Raw genomic sequence first — 7,007 nt, 5'->3', positions numbered from 1 at the left:
TAACGGTGTTTCTGTACAAATTGTGACATTTTCATATAAATTAGTTGAATTCTGTGATTTTTATTTTGTTGTTCTTTTTTGTTAACTATTTGTTGGCATTTTAACAGACTTCAACAGCGTAGATCAACTTCCTGGAATTCTGCGATATTTTGCCTAAAACCGTCTCAGTGCTGCCCTCTTTGGGTTGAACAGTGGCTACTGCAGTTCAGTTTTCCTATTGGTTAACGGCACGGCTGTGGGTTAGGGTTAGCTCATCCCCTCACTGGGCCACGCCCCCGTGTCTTTTGGCTCCGCCCACTGATGAGGGCTTTGCTTTCTCTGGAGGGTTAGCTACACGTTAAATAATTAAAGGATCACTAGAAGTGTTTAAAATTAATAGGATTATTTCTGAAATAGAAATAATGTTCTAAAAACAAAACCTACATATTATTCGTGACAGCTCAGTTATTTTTTTTTTTTTTATGATGTTTGTGGACTTCAGTTTTTCTGATCCACACCCAACAGATAAACACCAAGCTTATCTGCACTAATTTGACCTCATCATCGTCTTCTGGAAAAACGCTGCATCAGTGCAAGAAATGAAGAGCTTTATTCTGCTTTTTAAAAATATTTTTATTTCAAATGTCTGTAGTGAGACTCAAATAGTTTGTTAATGTGAAGAACCTGGTGAATAAATCTGGTTCTTATTCTGCTCTTATGAACCAACACTGAATAAAAATGATAGTTTTAATAGTAAAAGTCCAATTTTAATCAGTTTTTTGGCGTTTTCAAACAGCTGTTGGACTTAATTATGTGAAATTACAATTTCTATACATTTCCCAATAAAAATAAACAGTAAACAGTCAGAATTGTTTGTAAAATCTCAAAATGTAAGGGTTAATACTTTCGCAACCCACTTTCATGCATTTTATCAATTAAAAACCTTCAGCTCTCTTTATGTTATGAGTAATGTGGAAAAATCTTGATTAATTCGTTACTAAAACGATGCAGTCAGGTTTGTTTCGTGCTGCTGGAAAAACTGTTTCAATGCAAGGAAATCCAGCAGCCGCTCACCAAGCAAGCACGCGGCGACAGTGGAAAGAAACCACTCCCTTCTGTCCACGTGAGCTCGATCAATATCGTTTCCAGACTTCCTCAGACTCATTTTCAGCCGAGAATCCAAACATATTTTAGAGAAAAGAGTTTTTGTTTACATCGGTAGAATCTTAAACTCAACATCAAACCTCCTGATCAGAGTTACGAAGGGTTTGGTTTTATTTTGTTGTGACTTTGTTCATCTAATTCAGTTAGTTTTAATTATTTTAACAGCGTTTTTGCTCGTTTTTATTAGTTGCTATGAGTTAAATATTGTTTAGTTTAAGTTTAGTTTTATTTATACTAACGTAGTAGTTTTGGTTTTTTCACACTGTGGTTAATTTTTAGGTGCAAAATTCAAAAATTAATTGGGTAATGAATATTCAATAGAAGATACCAGTAAAATATATATTCAGTTATTGTTAAACAGACTCTGGAGTTTCCTCCCAAATCTTTCTGTCGCCAGCAGGAAGCGCCGTAATTTACCAACAGCTGACGTAAACTGTGTGGCAAAAAATAAAATCTGTTTTGTTTCATGTTGCATGTTTGATTCATGAGCACGAAAATAAAGATTATTATATTTATAATTTCACTATGTTTTAGTTTTATAAACACAATATTGTTCCAGATATTTATAGTTTTTCACCATTAATTACCATTTTTATTTATTGCAGAAAAAACAAAATATGTTTTTTCAATTTCAGTTTTTCTTGTTTCGTTAGATTTATTTAACTATAATCACATTTCTCCGCTTCAGGATTATAATAGGTTTGGGGCTTTTATTATAGTGTACTTTCATTTTGTAATGACTTTTTCTCTAAATCAGTTCGTTTTAATTAGTTTTCAGAGTTTGTTTGCCAGTTTTTATTAGTTAAATATTGCTTAGTTTTTCTTATATTAATAGTTTTAGTTTTTCACACCCTGGTTAATTTCCAAAAAACTTGTGATTATGTAAACATCGATTAGTTCATACATACTTAACAGAAAATACAATTCTCAAAACATTTATTAGTTTATTGATCAACCAACTGACTGGAGTTTTATCCCAACTTTTGCCGTATGGAGTAGAGAAAACCTTATGGAGCGCCGTAATTTGCTGACAGCTGACGTAATCTGCCTGCATGGGAAAAAAAAATATTTCACATCAGTTCAAAAGACTAATACATTTACTTATAAACACAAAAAGAAAGGATTTTATATCTATAGTTTCAGTATGCTTTAGTTAGTTTCATAAATGAACGGTATAGCTCCAGTTTTCCCCATTAATCAACGTTTTTATTTATTTCAGTTTTCGTTTTGTTGTTGGTTGCCCTGAAATGTGTTTATCCCGAGCTGCAGCTGCCTCCCACCGGAACGCTGAGGGTTAAATCCGGTCGGGGAAGAGTCTCCGGATGCTCCGGTGTAATAAAGAGACCTGCCAAGAACAAGTTTATCGTATGTTTTACAAGATCTTGTTCGGTCTCGGATGTTACTCGAGCCGGGACCTCTGTGAGAGTTCAAAAGCTTTAAAGATCAGATGATTTCCGAGAGATTGCGTTATGATTTCTGTCGTCCTTTTAACTATCTGGAGGAGATCCCTGCTCTCTGGGCGATGCAGGTGTCTGTTACATCCACAACCTCTTGATGTTATCTCGGTTGCAGCACGCACACATCTATTTTAGTTCTGGGTCAATTTTCAGCTTGTTTGCCAGATAATCAGATCTCGCTCTGAATCTTCTCCCTCCCTCTGAAGGTGCGTTACCGTTCGGCGGCTCGATGCCAGAGGAAAAAGCTGGGAGGTGCCAGAACAACCCGTCCTGTTCTGACAGCTTGTTGGTGACTTTTTCACCTCGGCGCTGCCTCATTAATGAGGAACAGCTGTTTGTGGAGAATTCAAAAGAATTTGTGTTTTTGTTTTTGTTTTTTTTAATTAAGATCAGATTCAGGGATCATCAGCTGACTTCTTCTGGAGCAAATGTCTCAGAGTTTATGATGTATGTCCTCTTAGATCAGGACACAGATTTTGTCCTTTTAGAACGGTAAATGTTTTAAATGGTGTAAATGATCAAAGGTTTCAATGTAAACCTTTAGTCGCAGGTTGGAAGGACAGCTTCAACCAGATAAGATACTGACTGCTCACACTCTCTAATTGGAACCACTGCTCAAGAAAACAGGCCACGTCATAAACTGAACATATGTGTGCATGTTGACGTATGCAGTCAGGTTATTTTTGCATAAAATCTTCTCAAACTCTGATAAATCTTAAACCATTCGTAGGCTGGACTACATCTGATTAATGTTTTCAAATGTTTATGAGCTGCTGTTTGTAGAGCTACAAAAATTAACAGAAATAATTTGGGTTTCAAAATCATGTTTTCATCATGTTATTCATACATTTATAAATGTCACAGTTTTAAGCTAAATTCTTAGTAAGCTAAATATTTAGTTCCAAACTAAGTAAACTATCTAAATTATTTAACTAACTTTAATTTGGAGCTAACTATTTAGTTAGCAAGCTAAATAATTAGCTCTAAACTAAGTATTTAGGTAGCAAACTATTTAACTAAAGTTCAATAATTAGCTTTTTTACACTTGAGGTGAGAAATTTACCCTAAAATGACAGGATTATGATATATTATTGGTTATTTCAGAAGAGAACGCCATGACGTTAAACGCCATCCGTCACAGTGACATCACCGCCGCCACATGCCGTCCTTCCAAACGTTTTGTCTCTCCCAGACTCCGGCTGCATTTATTTTTAATTTCCTTCCATCTGGTTTGAGTTTCCCTCAAAGCCCGGCGTGATAAAAACAGGCTTTGCTCTGAAACGTGCAGCGACGCAGGACATGGTTAAATTCACGGGAAGCGGCGTTCCTTGACGTTTGCGGGGCAAAGCATTCTGGGATCAGGATGGACGGCGCTGATGGCAGGAGGAAGAGCCGACTCACATCTTGTTTTCTGAACTGGATTCAACAGGAAGTTCTGACATGTGGTTGACATCCTTATTATGACCTCGAGGCCGGCTTTACTGGCATGGCCCGTTCATAAACGTTACGTTAGATTACAGCCTGTTTCATATGTTTTGATGACAGATGAAGCTGTTAGATAATTGAAGTCAGAGGAAGAAATTCCTCTGGGGATTCTTTACTCTTTACTACACTAACTTCAAACACACTTTAATTTTAAAATCCACTCTTGTTGACTGGAATCATCAGATTCCTGTCAACATCTATTAAATTATATACACTCTTTCCATATACTGTATTCAATTGTTTGTAAATTACATTTGAAATTCTGTAAAAAATGGTGAAACTCAGTGGGGCAGCAGCCTGAACTCTTTATTTTCGGTTTCCTGAAGTTATCTGCTGAAAGCCGAACTCCAGTCACCTGACAGGGTTTCTGTGGAAGGTGACTAATTATTAGTGGAAAATTCAACTTCTCATTCTTTTTTTTAATCTAAAATATTTTAAAGAAAATGCAGCTTTGGAAGCTGAAGTACACAGAGGCAACACTGCTGGGCACATTACTGACTGGAAGCGCCATCCAGTTTCCTTGGTGCTGATTGGTTGAACTCTCAGGAGCGGCTGTAAGGAGGATGCGCGTTCACTCCGGTCCTGTTTAGTCCACTTCAGTTAAACTCCAGTCCGTTTGCCTAGACAGTCCGGTCCGTCTGTGGAGGAGTGAATAAACCAGGAAAGTGAACTCTGGTCTTTCTACAAACCTCGTTTTCTGTTCAGCTGAAGTGAACTCTGGAGCGGGTTGGATGTGAACGCCAAGCAGACCAAAGACCGCTCCTAAAGCAGGAAGTGAACTACAGCGCAGGGAATTCTGGGTAAATACAACCGAAACAAAAGTGCGACTCTAGCGATAGTGGGAGAAATGACAGTTGTTTTTTTACCAAAGACTAAAGAGAAATCCTACAGCCGCTAAAATCTGATGCCACTTAATTTTTGTTCACATTTGGTGATGAAGGAAGTTGAGCTCAGTGTCTTCTTCAGATGTTGCTTTCTTCAGTGGTTCTTGGTGCGGCGCTGCCACAGGCGAGGAGGGGAACGGGTTTTTGGGTTGCAGCGTGAACGAGAACCACAGCAGCTGAAATTTAACAAGTGTTGCAACTTTTGTTCGCAAATCAAACCAAATCTACCGGATTATCAGGTGGAAAAACACCCAGAGAGTCTGGAAACTAAGATAGTTTATTTTTGAGGAACATAAACTTCTACCATCCCAAACACCGTGACTCCAACTAACTTTCAAAGGTGTGGTGCTAAGAAAGTTTTTGGTAGCTGGTAAGATGTTGACTCTTTATATCTTCATGATGGAAAATGTCTTTAACTATTCTGTGTTTTATTAGTTTTAAAACAAGCTGGCTTGGAAGAAAACTTTCCACCTGATCCAGATGATTCCATTTCCTCCTCAGCCGGCCATCAAGAGCTGGAGAAGATTTTTAATTCCCTGTTTACTGAGGACCAGAACTGACAAACACTGGTTTAGATCAAAGCTTATTCATGTGTTAGAATGGCCTAGTCAAAGTTGGGATCTACAGTATATCCACTGGAGACGAGACTTGAAATCAAATTGTCACCGACCGTTTCTGTCTGACCGGTTTTGTAATGAAGAATAAGGAAATATTCCTGTCATCCACTTTGTGTTCCAACAAATTCCAACAATATGAAATAAATTTTGTGGTTGTAAAATGTGAAAAACGTTCGAGGCCTATAAAAACTGAAGGTCATGTTGACCTAGACTTCACAACGTTGGAGAGAAACAAGTTTAACTCGTTGGAATTTCTGTCCTTTCAGAAACCACAAAAAATTCACCATGTTTGTTCACAGCATCATGTTTTCCTTGTGTTTCTCGGCTAATTTGTGTTTTTCTATAACATAAACCCAGTAAAGTGCACTAAGAGAAAATGTTTTATGTTGTTTAAATACTTTCTAAAGGCAAAAATCATGCTAGAAATGTCAGTTTGTTGAGATTTTTAAGGAGATTCTGACCCAGCTTCTCATTCTTCCGGTTTCTTGAACATTAAATTTGGACCGGACTCAGTCCAGAACCTTATGAATACCTGAAACTGGCTTCCAGGTGCGTTTCCTCACAAACAAACAAGGCGTCGTGCTCTCAGGCCTGCTTGGCGCAGTCCGCTCGGCCCGTCTCGTGTTCTCCCATATCTTCAGATGTTCTGCTACCCGATGCCACGATCGTATTTGTTTTGGACATTGTTCCAGCTTTGATCACAGATTGGGGTAATTACTCCGGGCCTTATCCTTCCCTGTGGAAACAATGAGTGCAACAGGAGAAGCAGGAGCATTAGCATCAGCTGCAGAGGCCAACAGCCTGTGGGAACGAGGGAGAGAGGACGGACATCCACCGAGATTGAAAAATTTAATTTTCAAAAATCAGAAACAGGTACTTTATTTTTGTTTTGGTTCCATCTGAGTCAGCAGATTCTAAAATCCCGGCCTGATTTCCTCAAGTTCAAAAATGTTGTCGTATCCCCGACCAGCAGGGAAAAAAACGCCTCCGCATACCGTGAGAACATTTTCCAATTAGGATTCCTGTCCAACATCACGGTAACTTCCTGGAAGCACTTGGACCTCCGTCTCCTGGAATCACACATCCGGTCGTGATGGAATCTCAGTGCGGTTTTCCAGAAATACGGTGCCAAAAATTCCAAAAATAATGATCCCCTTATCATCATCATAAAAAAACCTTGAATGTTGTGAGATCTAATCCTTCCTGAGGTCGGCTGCAGCTCCTGGGAATGTGTCACCAAGAAACACCAGTTTACAGTCTAATTAAATCAAACTGATTTACAGTTTTTATTTTAGCTTTTACAACTGAGGCTTTTATTTTCATTTAGTTTCTGCATTTTGGTCAATTCCAAAACCAGAAACATAACAATACCAAAGTGTTGATATCGATTATAAAACCAGCCTGAATGACTGAAAAACCGT

Source organism: Xiphophorus couchianus, chromosome 5 (genome assembly GCF_001444195.1).
Source record: "Xiphophorus couchianus chromosome 5, X_couchianus-1.0, whole genome shotgun sequence".
Taxonomy (NCBI): Eukaryota; Metazoa; Chordata; class Actinopteri; order Cyprinodontiformes; family Poeciliidae; genus Xiphophorus; species Xiphophorus couchianus.
This window is presented reverse-complemented; position numbering follows the sequence as displayed.